This window comes from Ambystoma mexicanum, chromosome 12, assembly GCF_040938575.1.
Source record: "Ambystoma mexicanum isolate Mex_15411 chromosome 12, UKY_AmexF1_1, whole genome shotgun sequence".
Lineage (NCBI taxonomy): Eukaryota > Metazoa > Chordata > Amphibia > Caudata > Ambystomatidae > Ambystoma > Ambystoma mexicanum.
In genome coordinates, this window is record NC_090936.1 from 765,190,058 (window position 1) to 765,203,538 (window position 13,481).

The window sequence follows — 13,481 nt, forward strand, 5'->3', positions numbered from 1 at the left end:
ACCAAAGGCACACATGCAAGGTGTGAATCACACAGACCTGCAAAACAGGCCATGACTATCACTGGCATGTCACCCAAACCCTCCCAAACCACAACAAGACATGGCAAGCAATAGCAAAACACCAACACAGTACCAATAAGGTACACATTGACATGTGAAAAATATAAAGTGGTATCAGACAATGATGCCTGACATGGAATCAGATGAAATGACTGACCAACAACCTCCCACCCAAAATAAGTCATACCCAAATGCATTCCAACAGTTGTAGTTGTAACGTAACAATGAATGCCTGTTTACATGCACATTGTGCATTGCAAAATCAACATTGCAGATTCCGTGTGCTGTGTCCATCTCCTGCAACACACTGCTCAGCACACAGCATAGTGTCCAGCCATTGTGTGTGACGCACAACCTGATCATCACATCAAAATGACAAACTACATCAAAAAGCAAATTACGCATGTACAGGGCCCACAAATGGTCATAGATCATGTGCTGCAGGGACACAGTGGGCCCCAGTGGACATGGAAGGGTGGTTGTACATGTTGTGGATCATTGTGCGAGTGTGTGTGTCAGTAGGGACATGCACTCAATACATGCATGTGCAATCAAGTGGCCATCAGTGTCCTCTACACATCACATGTGAACATTGACCATGTGTACACCCCAGCATGTCAACCACAACTATCCCCTCACACCTGAAAGGTAAACACAACACATGAACAGGCATTGATCAGCAGAATACATCATGTACATAGGATACCACAATTACAATGTCAGGGTGCCCATCACACTGTAGAGCAAGGCAACTGTCAACAACAAAATATCCCCCTCCCTCACAAATCACCATGACCCACTGAACAACTGTGTGTGGGTTATGTAGCCTTCATCCTTGAAGTTCACCTGGCCACATGATCACCCTTCCCCTTTGTCACCATCTTCCACCTTGTGTGTAAAAAGTGTCCAGCACCCTCAGAGGACACCTTGACTTGCAAAAACATCAAATCAAAGAGAACTCAAAGCAGGCCAACACAGAAGCCAAGCAAAAAGCCTGCAGGCAGCAAAACAAACCAGAAGAGCCTCCAGTAGCTGACTTGAAGTAGCAGTACGTCACAAAGCCCAAGTACTACCACAATGATGTAACAAGCAAGGTAGCACAGTAAAACAATGCCACAACAGGATGTGTACCATGTGTGGTACATAACATAGAATGATGCACCACGAACTGATGTGTACTGTCACAGCTCACATGTACAGGCGCAGGAGTGGCACGAACCAACCACCCCCACCGTGGTCTGGGTGCCTGCAAGGTCAAACTCACACATGCCTCTGAGACCCTGGTGGGGAAGTAGGGTCAGGGATATGCAGTCGGGACAGGCATTGGTATACTGGATAACCGGAATGAGGGGCAGGAGAGGGGAGAAGGATTGACACGGGAAAGTAGGGAATGCACAAAACTGTACTACTCACATTAACACATACACAATTAGACCAAACTTGTTCATCATGCACATAGTACCAAATTACTCAAATGGAAGTCAAAGATAAACTTATCTCTGGGGTGAGTGCTGGACTCCTGCCTGCACACTCTCCGGTCCGGTAACAGGAGCAGTTCAATGCTGCAAAGAGAGAAACAGTTACTAATCTCTGCGTGCCCATAACACACAAACACACCACCATATATGCCCCAAAGTAACAAACTACTCTACAAACAAACAATCTGGTGTGGTGCTTCGTACCCATACCTAACATTCCCCCTGTGATGGTTCATACACAGTCAATGCAGTAAGTCAGGCGCCGGTGGGTGCGTGGCAAATGGAAGACCAATGTGTCACGATTCACACAACATGCAATGTTCCCAGGGTAAGCACCCAGACGCATATAGCAAGGTACGACTTCAGAACCAGTTGTGTTCCACCATAACCAAAATAAAGTAGGTAGTGCATGTGTCAAATTCTACATAGAAACGAAATGCACTGCACACAAGTCTGTCCCTCGCTGTCTGTCCCTGTGAGCTGCTTCGTTCCATGTCTTGGCACGCTTCATGGCTAATACAACTGCCTCAATGGACCATGGTGGACCGGAGGGTATGTGCCACTGCCTCTGCAGGTGCCCCAGACAACTTTCCTATCAAATAGCCAATAGTCCACCAATGCATCTCAGCTGTATTGTGTGCTTCAACACCAAAATTTGTCCAAGCTCACCGTCAGTGCTGCTACTAAGCATGCATGTGCAACTGGCCTGGTGGAAGGTTGGCTGCGGTGTGGCTCCCCTGTGCTGCTCACCTTGCCTGGAGTCCCTTGAAACACGTCAGCTTTTTTTGGATGTATGAGCGCAATCCTTGTGCCTCCGCTTGCGCACACATGCGCATGTCGGCACCACCAAAAGTGTCCAGCTTTCAGACGTCTAATGGGCCATGTCTGCTGGCAAAGGTGGTCTGGAGGCTCATCCCCCTGCAGAAAGGGCATGAAACACATGATTAATGCTTTAAAATCACCTGTGTGTGTCTCTTCAGGCATTTCATTACTGGACCATGTCATAGACGTACATCAGAAATCACATCATCAGTGCGTCTTTCACAGGCAAAGTGTGGTACACACTATCTACAGCATGAATTGCAAGAAGCACATGTACAGTAAAGATAAGAAACATACTACACAATGTATAGCAAATAATGTACACATGAATCATGAAACCCCTCATCTAGCAAAAGAAGAACAGTGGTCAATAACACCCCTATTATCCCCACTAGGGGTTTTAACACTAGTAGGACAGCAGCAGACATGCCACAGATATGACAGTTCAAAGCCCTTGTGTAATAGGCTGTTACACCGAACCATCCTTGCGATCCCATGGATAAGGGAAGCAAGAGTGGCATATGTGAGTCAGGACCCCAAGCTGCAAACACATACACAAGACAAGCTTGAAGGGCCCAGCTGGAACAGACAGTAGATGCTTTCAAAAGCCACAAAGCACCACACCGTCACATGAAAGCACAATAGACAAGCGATTTGAAACTATATTAACTAATTACACTAACTATGAAAAACCTACATTACCTAATTAAACTAACCATCAAATTGAAACTTAACTAACGAAACTAAAAGAAAAATCAAAAATGGCCACATATGACCCGGTGGGAGGTACCCAGGAGGGGGGAGTTACAGGGTGCTGCTCAACACCCACATGCGATGATGTTGAGGAAAAAAAAAACTCCATGGACTCAACGTCTGCACAGCCCGTCCTATGCGGGAGATTCATTGTTGTCCGAGTCTGGCTCTTCCTGGAAAGGAAGAAGTGACACAGGAGCCTGACCATGCCTAGCCTCAGCTTGCTCCTCACCGGCAGCAAGTCTGCCGGACGGGTGAGCCTGGTTCTGTGTGGCGATGACACACAGGTCTGCATGCAGAACCTCCCGTGATACACATGCTTCCTCTTGCAAGGTAGCACGTGTAACACGGAGTTCCTCCTGCAAGGCCTGGCTGGACAACTGATGCACCTCCCGGCAAGCATGTAGCTTAACCAAGATGGTATACTCAAGCTGCGCAAACCTCTCCTCTGACCGCTCCGTCTGGGACATCAGAAGGACACACAGAGTGGATCTGAGGGAAGCATACTCCTGCCTCAGGGCCTCCATGTGTGCCTCTGCATGAGCAGCAATTGCTTCACGCAGAGACAACATTTCAGCCTGGCGTGCCCTGTCTGAGGCCACCATACCCAGCCGGAGCGAGCGGGCCGTGGACTGTGCCCCCTGCTGCTGGAGAAGCAACTGCCTAGCAGGGGGGAGCACGGATTGGGCTACACGCTCCATGCTCACAGCAATGTTCTCCATTGCTGCCCCCTGGCGTTCAGATTTGGCAATCTTGTCTTGCTCCCTCTCAATATACTGCAGTTGCGCGCAGCGACCGTGTTGCTGGGCTTGACCCCTGCGGGACCCAAGGACCGGATGTCCTCGTTGTGTTGGCACCGCCCGCAGCTGCACGACTACATGCCCCCGTCGACATGATGTCCCAGGCACATCAGTGACTGTTGCGGAGGGTGACCCTGTGTCCCGATCCACCACAGGCGGAGGTTCCAACACTGTCTGACCCCTCAGTGCAGGTGTCACGGACAGAGGAATGCCCACATCAGAATCACTCACCCCTGACATATGACCTGATGCACATCCAACTCGACATGGACGTCAGAGTGTTCATCAGGGCTGGACTCATTGCCAGCCAGAGACAAGATGGACTGTAGCACATGTGGGTTTTCGTGGCCTACCACCCCACAACCCCCAATTGTGCCGGGTTGCTGTAGTGATAACAACCCTGTGCCTGGCATGACAACACCATCCTCTGGCTCCATTGCATCATCATCTGAAAAGAAGAGAGAAAAAAGGTCACTACACATGTTAGAAGCACACAACATACACACACACAGACATCACACAGACACAAAACACATCAAGCAGAAATGTCACACACAAAAGAGAACCCACCATGCATGCTGGGTCAACTTGACATTGCTTCTGTGATTAGGCATGTAGAATGGTGTCATATTGCTCAGAAGTGGGTCGATGCAGTGCAGGAAATTTGTATGTTACTCACTATCTACATGTACAAGTACTTCCTGATATGTATCTGAAAATGTGAAGGCAGTGCAAGGTCAACTTCAGGCATCACGTGCAATGTGCATTCAATGGGTAGCATGGCTACAAGCAAACCACCCCTCCCCCCAAGTGCAAATGATGGGATGACTTGCATGGTATCAAAAGGATGACCATAGACCTGTGTATTGACAGACAGTGTTGACTAGCATCAACTGCATCATGTGAGTCAAGTGACAACACAGCAAATGATGATGGGACAGTAAGCAGGACACATGATGCAACCTCCGGAGTACACCCACATGTGAAGAAGACACTACACCAGTTGGACAGAGTCATTGGCCATTAAACAGGCTGAGGCCTGTGACCCACACAGACTGTCACACCCTAAACATGTGCGCGATGCAGGACTGAGCCATAGTGGCCATGGGAAGGCTGATGAAATGACATGCAATGTAGGTCACCCTGGACTCAATACTACAATGATCATCCAGTCAAGGACACATAGGGGAATGCATGGAACACACATGGAGCATGAATGGGCACTCATGTCCCTGCGGGGCATCTGACCTCTGCACAGTCCAAGTGAGACACCCTGCATCAAGTACAAAGGATGTACCACACAGCATATGTCTAGCAGATTGGCCGGTGGAAGCCTGTATGGCATCCTGTACACAGGACGCCATACAGGCAAGTACTCAACGGCAAAATTGAAGCAGACCAGTGCAAAGGTGGAATTGGGGTGCAGAGGCGGGGTGGAGGGGCAAGGGAGCATGCCTATATGGAGTACCCGCATGCATGCAGAGGACACATGCACATCAGTCATGCTATGACATAGTCCATGGGCTGAGAGGAAGGTCACCCCAGGCTACATGCAGAAGGGCCAGTGAGCTGGAACATGACTGGAGGGGCATCCTGGTGACCAGCATGTGAGTAGGGTGCAATAGTGGTGATGCGGACAGTCCCCGTACGCTCCACTTGTCCACCATCCGGCAGAGCAGCCATGCATCAGTGAAGCATTGCATTACTTGCACATCAGAACCATGTACACGTGACATGTAGTGGCAGTCATGCACAGCACATCACACAAGTAAAACACACATGTCCTCAACAAACACGCAGCAACACTCACTGGACTGGGCATCAAAGTCCGGCATCTCTCCCACTCCTTCGGCCATTCAGGTGGTATGAACTCTGCAACGAGTGACTCATGCGGAGTGAGGTCTTCCTCCTCAGGTGCAGGCCCACTGCCAGTCAGCAGAGTCAAGTTGTAATTTCAGGCACGCTTAGCCTTAGCGCTGCGTTTGAGGTCTTTCCAACGCTTTTTGCACCCTTGCGCCATGCGCACCTCAGGGCCGAATGCACTCACATGTTCCGCAACTTGCTTCCTGTGGGTATCAGGGTGGGCAGCCGTAGTCTGACAATTAGGCCCCACTAGGGTTACCAGTCAATTGGTCGAAAACATTTGGTCGACAGGACAATTGGTCGACACCATTTGGTCGAATGCCAAATGGTCGAATTTTTTTTTTTTTTTTACCCCTTTTTTGGTTTTTTTTGGGGGGATCCCCCCCAACCCCCTTTTTTTCTTTTTTTTTTCCCCACACGAAAACCCACAAAACACATATATATATATAAAAAAAAACGACCATTTGGCATTCGACCAAATGGTGTCGACCAAATTGCAGTCGACCAGTTTGTTGTTGACCAATTGACCGGACACCCCCACTAGCATGTCACGGCTGTGGTCCTGCACGTAGTCCACAAGGTAGTCCAGTCCCTGGTTCCAGAAAGGCTTCTTCCTCAACATGCAGGAGGTCGTGGCTGTGTGTGGGGTCCCAGCCTGTGCTGCAGGTGCAACCTTCCTCCTCTTGGATTGTGGCGCAGACCCTGGCTGGCAAATGCCGCCCTTATCAGTATGGCTAGTGGCACCAGTGGATTGAGCAAAGGGAGTGGCAGGTGGAGGGACGACCAAAGGGCTGACTTGTGTCAGTGGCAGCTGGGTGCCCTCTATTGGACCCTGCGCAGCAACATCCGCTGTGGCAGGGTCATTGACCGCGACTGTCCTGGTTGGCAGACACACTACCGGGGTGTTGTTGGCTGCATCTGCCCCTGCACTTGCCAACACCCAGCAGTTCGGGACACGTGTCTCGGTCAGGGCAGCCCTGCATGCACCTACAGTTTCCCTCCTGCCCTGTTGGAAATCTCCCAAGGACTCTGCGCTGGCAGACCCTGAGCCTCGATGGTGGTGTCCACAGCTGCACCTGCAGCTACCACTACCCTTGCGCCCGTGGCAGACAATGAAATGGAATGCCGGGTCACACGCACGCCAGTGCCAGATGCAGAAGCTGCATCTCCCAGAACCACAAGGGATGGTGGCATGACTGCACCGACACATGGCACAAAATTGTGCTCAAGTAGCGCACCCCTGCCTCTTCCCCCTCTGCGGACACACTGGACACCTTGTAGTCCCCCTACTCCCTGGTCACCACGGCCATGTCCTTGACCACACCCGCCATGAGGAGGACGCCCAGCTGAGGCGCCCCTCACCTTTGGTGGCCTCCCAACCATGGCACAGATGGAGTAGTGCTGGCACAGATGGAGGAGTGCCAATAGGAGGTGTACACCACAATTGTCCTGGGCAATTGGGGTGAAGGGGGTAGGATGCAAGATGTTAACAGCCCCCCTGCACCTGCAAGGCTGTATGTGACCCTGTTGATGTAGTGACGGGTCACGCAATGCTCAGGCACCCTAAAACTGCAGTAAAACCGTGCAGGCAGCCCTGCAGCCTACGTGCGTGGAATTAACCTCCCGCAGTACGCGGTGGCACCCAGTAACCTGAAAAATGCGTATGCGTGGGATACGCAGGCTACTATGACCTCAGAAACGGGTGCGATACACAGGAGCACCCGCAGTGGCAAAAATAGCTTGCGTGACTCACCGTCAGACTAGCGTGATGATGAAAAACACGCATAGCCAATACCCCCGACAAAAGAAGAGATACGTCCTTGATCCGCTGTGAAGTTGTGATGACGCTCGAAACAACACAAAGTAGCAACACACGTCAGTCTCCACGAAAGGCACGTACAGCGAACTGCTGGCCCCGCTCACCTTTAACCCGTGCTGAGGGAAACGCCTGCGCACATCGCGTCACTTACGCGCGTAGGGCCTTTCCTCGGATTACACGCATTCACACGTGGACGTGCAGTTTTTTCACATGCTGAACCACTATGCCCACGTCATGAGGGAAACGCCCGCGCATGTAATGTCACAGACGTGCTTACGCCCTAAGGGCCTTTCTTCGGATTACACGCTGACGTGCAATTTTTTCACGTGCCAAATCACTCCATATCAAGCTGGCCACTCAAGAACACACAGAAGACCATGCTCCTGCCCAGAAGGCCATATTCCTGCCCCCCAGAGCCCCGAGCATGCATCCACCTGCCATCTGCTGCTGCCTGCCTGCCTGCTGCCCACGTGCCCTGCTATTTGGTGCCTGCACGTCAGCCAGGGGTGCAGTTGCTGTGACCACCCCTGCTGGAACTGAAGACTCCTGACTGGGATACCATCGCTCCACAGCCCAGCCCCAGGACCCAGTTGCCCACCCACACCTGCCTCTGGGTTTGCCATTTCTACACCATCTGGCACCACTTGCCAGAGAGGCAGAGGGCCACCAGCTTCAGTACTAGTGAAGTTGGTGTCCTGGTGGAGCAAGTCCCTCTTTGGAAGTTTGCGCGCCGACAATGAAGGATGGATGAGGATCTGGATGGACATCGTGACTGCCATCAACGAGGGTGGGGGCAGTCCGCGACATCAAACATGTCTGGAAGCGCTGGGAGGACTTCAGGTCCAGGACCTTCGACAAGGCTCGGCACCTCTTGAAGGCTGCGGATGCCAAGGGGTGCCGGGGCCACCTGTCCGACCACCAAATGAGGGTCCTGGAATGCATACGCCCAGCGCTCCACATCCAGGTCCTTGAGAGGCAGATCTGTCTGGAGTCGAGCGGTAAGTGTACATGCCTACTGATTGGATGCTGTGCGTATTTTGGTGTGCCAGGAGTGTGCAGGTTCAACATATGTCTTTGTAGGGCCATGTATGGATGCGTATTTACAGGGACATGAACCAGCCACATGTGATTCCTCTCATGTGTGAGACACATCGATGGTGTATGTGTTGGCAAGCATGCTGGCCAAATGCATATGTGGGTGCGCACATGTGAAAATTATGTGTATGTACTGTGGCATGGTTGTGGTGTCACACATGGATGGGGTTCCTGCTGCATGTATCGGCACTGTGTACATGTGCATGTGTGTGTATGTGACAAGTGTGCAACTGTGATGCAACATGGATGCATGTGACACTGACATGTAGGAGGCTGATTGCCAGATGTGACATGGATGGCGACATTATCACTGCAGTGTGTGTGCATGTGTTGTGCACTCCCTGTGTTTCATGTGACGTCAGGCTCAACTTCGGCTGCTCGTGCTGTTGTTTGTGTATGGACGGTGCTGCCTGTTGCAAGATTCCTGTTGATTTGTTCATGTGTGTGAGTTGAAATGACATGTGTGTTGGGGAGTGTGATGCCATGTCTGTAGTTTTACACTGCCACTCATGTGCAACTGTCATGTGTGTATCAGTCCATTGTACAGTTCCCTGATGCCTGTGTTCTATCTCTCACTGTCTGCAGCGTCAACTGATGAAGAGGGCGGAGAGGGTGCTGTGGAGCAAAGCGGCAGGGATCGCACCACCAGCTGGAGACACAAGGCCGGCTCCCATCCCAGGTGGCATCTCGTCAGGGAGTGAGGAGTCTGGTGCCGCATCCCAGGCCGCAGCTGCCGAGGGTATGTCCAAGAGGCAGAGGTCGGAGGTGGACTCCTCGGCAGCAGAAGGGGCAGCTGAGACCCCACAGGGTCCGACGGAGGAAGATGGCATGGAGTCATCCAGGTTTCATGGGGGGTTTGGTGGAGGAGGAGGCCGTGGAAGGGACACACACGGGGTCTGGAGGTGGGGATTCCACTGGTGCTAGTGGTGCAGTGCAGGGGCAGGGACAGGAGGCAGCACAGGCCGCCGCGGAGGTGCCTGTGTGTAACCCTGTCCCCGATCCTGTGACTGCATCATCCTGCACCAGCAGGGATGCCTACGTCCATACCCATTTTCAGGGAGGGGATGAGCGCACAACTGGCCTTCCTCTCCCTGCGGACGTGGCAATCTGGGACCGGGTTGAGCCTATCCTGTCTGGGATGGCGTTGCGTCAACAGGAATGCAAGGTGACCTGCAGTGTTTTCCTGAAGACACTGCATGTCATCTCGGATGCCTCGTTGACCGCGTTGACCTACTGGGACGGGTCACCAGGGCTGGATTCCTCTGTATGCTGGACCTTATTCCGAGCCCCTCCTCACCTGAACCCCCTATGCGCCAGTCGTCCTCCATGCCATCTTCCCACCCATGTATCACCTGGGTACCCTGTGGAGCTGCCTTTGACCCTGCGGCCAGGCTGGTGGAAGACACATCCCTGCCACAGTCGGGAGTCGGACGTCCAGCAGGGGTGGCCACCTCAACAACTGCACCCCAGCCGGAGGAGGACGTGCAGGCAGCAAGAGCCAGGGCACAGGCACAGCAGCAGCAGCAACAAGGTGGGAGCCATGATGGCTCGGGGCCTTCAACATCCGAGGAGCAGGCATCGGCCAGATGGCAGGAGGACCCAGGATTGCAAGTGTCTTACGTGTGGCAGCGGATGGGACAGGCCATAGATGCGGAGCGGCGGCGGGCAGAAGAGGCACAGCTCACAATGGTCAGGGCAGAGAACTCCATGCAGAGGGCACTGAGGCGGTCCGAGTGCCTCGAGGCAATTCGCAGGGAGTTGGAGGTCAACATGGCATCGTCCCTGCGAACCCTCGGGACCATGGAAGAGGACTGCCTCCAGGACATTGAGCAGGAGTTCGATGATGCCCGGGAAATTGGAAAGTGAGCCGTCGGACTAGCCCGCCACCATTGTATGTAGTTTTTAGTGTTAGGTTTCATTTTCATTTTCCTTTATTTTGGGGTGTTTGGACTTTGCCCCACACATTTATATATAGTTTTTTTATTAGGTAGTTTTTTTCATAGGTTTCTGTTCTTTCGTTGGGCTCATGGACCCTTGACAATTGATTGTACATAGTTGGACAATGGATTGATTGTAACTTTTTCTTTGGATTTCACCATGGATTAATAGATTTTACTTTTTACGTTTCCTTTGGATTTGCTTTGGTGGAGGGAGAATTTGGACTATTTTTCTGTTGGATTTGTTTGGATTGGTTATACTTTTCATGTACTCTTTTGGACATGCTTTTCATTTCATGTTTGCAATTTTTTTATGCTTTCATTTCATTGCTTTATTTTTCTCCATAAGACATTTTGATATTTTACTTCCATGTGTGTAATTCGCTCATTGAGTTCATGCATGTGAAAATGTGGGATTACACAATCAATGGCAACCAGTGTGTGTGTGTGTGACGGACATGTGTTGATGTACATAGTTGACTTTTGGTTTGTGTCTTGAGATAGGCATGTCAGTGTGGGGTGGATTGGGAAATCATTGTGTCTCAAGACTGGCGTGGTGTCCTGTGGTATTTTGGTGGAGATGTGGGCCATGATTGTGCATCTTTATGTCATGTAGGGGGGGCATGAGTCGGGGCCTGCTGGCAGGTGCCCATCAATGCTGGGTGGGTGGGGGTGCTGGGGGACATAAGCCGGGGCATGCTGGCAGGTGCCCATCAATGCTGGGTAGGTGGTGGTGCTGGGGGAAATGAGGTGGGGCCTGCTGGCAGGTGCCTATCAATGCTGGGTGGGTGGGGGTGCTGGGGGACCTGAGTCGGGGCCTGCTGGCAGGTGCCCGTCAATGCTGGGTGGGTGGGGGTGCTGGGGGACATGAGTCGGGGCCTGCTGGCAGGTGCCCGTCAATGCTGGGTGGGTGGGGGTGCTGGGGGACATGAGTCGGGGCCTGCTGGCAGGTGCCCCTCAGTGCTGGGGGGTGGGGGTGCAGGGGGACATGAGTTGGTGATGACTAGTGCAAGGTGACATGTGGGCTGGCTGGGGGGCATGCCCATGGTGGATGGGCTGCCTGCGGGACATGACCAGGGGTGCTGGGTAGTCCCCTGTGGTGTAGGCTGCCTGCAGGGGCCGTGGAGGGGGGTAGAGGGCACACCTGGGAGGACCCACACTACCAATTCAAGAGTGGGACTCCCTGCGCACCCCACTGGATACACGTACCCCGCTCTGACAGCGAAATTGTGTGTGAACTGCCCCCAAACCCCAGAAATACACCTACACCGCTCGCACAGGGCCAATCGCGTGTGAAACTCCCCGCAAACCCCGAAATACACGTACCCCGCTCGCACAGGGCCAATCGCGTGTGAAACTCCCTGCGAACCCCCGAAATACACGTACCCCGCTCACACAGGGCCAATCGCGTGTGAAACTCCCTGCGAACCCCAAAATAAACGTGCCCCGCTCGCACAGGGACAATCGCGTGTGAAACTCTCTGCGAACCCCCGAAATACACGTACCCCGCTCGCACAGGGCCAATCGTGTGTGAAACTCCCCGCGAACCCCCGAAATACACGTACCCGCTCGCACAGAGCCAATCGTGTGTGATTCTCCCTGCGCAGTGGGGTATGTGTATTCGGAGGGGTCCGCGGGGAGTTTTACAGGCATTTTTGTGGTTGGGGGCCTGTATGCTGGTCCACTGGCCTGTGCGCCATGTACGGGAGGGGTTGGGGGCGTAACTGGCACTGCCGCAGGGTCGCTGCGCCACTCTGCGCCACGGCTGGTAATGGATGTTAAAATCCATGAATACGCTGTGTGCGGAAATGGATTTTGGCACACGCAGCTGGCGAAGACTGTCACACGCGCACACTGTTCACCCGCCGTGTGCGCCACTTGCGCGCTGAATTCTATTAATTACCCCCTGTGTACTCTGTGAAATAAAGGACAATGGACTAACTGGCCTTCGAATAAAAGGCCCAGAAACTTGCTTCAAGGCAGCTGAAAAAAGGACAAATTCAACTGGACAAAGACGGTCCATGGATATCAAACCAAGATGATTCAGGTGGAAGAGGTGCCGATGAAAGATGGATAAAGAAGAAAAAGAAAAGGAACATCGAAAAGTGTGCATGTGGAAGACGATGGGGAACCAGGAAATGTTGTGGAACGGGAGTAAGGAAAAGGTGTGAAGTAAAATCACACATGAACAGTTTGCAAAGATGAGCTGGTGGGTTCCCTAAAATAGTGATTTTCTCTTGATTCTCATAGTGGCTGTAAATTACCTAACATATAAGGTGAGTTAAAAGTAACTGGGTAAAAGAGGTGGGATTCAGATAAAAGCAAACTAAGGTGTTCTTTAGCGATACATATATGCGTAGACTAGGAGAATATTATATGTTATTACTGACTTTGTAGGATTGTTTTATGATACTGTAAATTGCATTCTTTTGGCGCTGGGATTTACCCCATTGAAATTTCCTTCACCCCTTTAAGGGTAATCAACTTGTTCCATAGCCAACTGAAGTTTGGTGCTCATTACGGCAAACAATCTGCTTCGATATCATTCTGGGAATTCTTCATTCTCCATTACAGGGCACAAGAATTGCCAGTGATCTCAGGAATACTTAGACCTCGCCCTTTGTAATTCAGCAATTTAATTGTCAAATATACATTCAGAACACCCAGCCTATCACCCCACTCTAGGGATCATTTGTCACGCCTTGAGAATGACCACAATGTCGAAACACGTATCGGCTGTCCTTTACTTTGATTAAAATAACAGTTTTTCATGACAATTAATAGAGATCAGAGGGGGACTGTAGAGGTGGCATTAAAGCCCCCCCCTCTAACTGAATGCAGAAAATGTGTCAGG